At 30.9% G+C, this 818-nt stretch overlaps 1 protein-coding gene across 1 annotated transcript in view; it reads left to right on the forward strand.

Annotated features, from left to right (window-relative positions):
• Nucleotides 1-19, forward strand: part of LOC144965101 (vesicular inhibitory amino acid transporter-like) — a 43,798-nt gene extending 43,779 nt beyond the window's left edge. The window contains exon 7 of the mRNA XM_078900036.1: nt 1-19. This exon is cut by the window's left edge and continues 729 nt beyond it. The gene's annotated coding sequence lies outside the window, so the exon portion shown is untranslated.
• Nucleotides 20-818: the final 799 nt, after the last annotated feature.

Below are 818 nucleotides of genomic sequence, written 5' to 3' on the forward strand. Positions count from 1 at the left end.
GGTAATTTATTCTGTCAAGTGACGTGCTTTTGTGTGTAGTCAATTTGCACTTATTTACAGGTCTGATAATCCTAAGTGTACGGGCTCATCGAAATACTCTCAAACCAATATATATATTATATATATATATATATATATATATATATATATATATATATATATATCAAGGATTACTATACTGAAAGGATTGACATGTAGAATCTTCAGCCCCCGCTAGTGGGGGCCATTGGTTGGATAACGATTTCAAGCAAAACTACTACTTTTCTGCCTTGGTACAATTTCCTTGAATGCGCAATAATTGATTCTGTTCTTATAATGTCGGTACTTTATAAGAAATTGGTTAATTGGCGACCATAAGTTTTAAATAATATTTCTTATATCTTGAATGATATGAAAATATATAAAAAGTAGTGAACTATCAACAATTTTACTGGAAAGTATGAACTATTTTTTATGACGCCCTCTTACAAATTGAGTGATTGGGTTTGTTTTCATTTTTAAAATCGAAAGTACGAATCTGCTTTCAATTTCTTTTAATAACTAGATAAATCTATGGCTAATTTATCGAACCAGAATCTTTGAAAAGTGGTAAGTACCAATAATAATTGCGTAATAATTATTATTTAAGAAATGTTTAGAATTAGCATCTGGCTGTAGTTCCTGCAGACGATAGTTGGACCCATTGTCGTGCTTGCTCTGTCGAGTCGCACAGATATGGTGATCAGACTCCGACATCCTGATTCGGATTTGTTTCTTATTTTATTATGGCTTGTGGCTTTATATTTATATCTTTTTTTTCTATATGGTTAACTGATAAA

This window comes from Berghia stephanieae, chromosome 1 (assembly GCF_034508935.2).
Source record: "Berghia stephanieae isolate SIO BIC M18660-M18661 chromosome 1, UCSD_Bste_1.3, whole genome shotgun sequence".
Classification (NCBI taxonomy): Eukaryota; Metazoa; Mollusca; class Gastropoda; order Nudibranchia; family Aeolidiidae; genus Berghia; species Berghia stephanieae.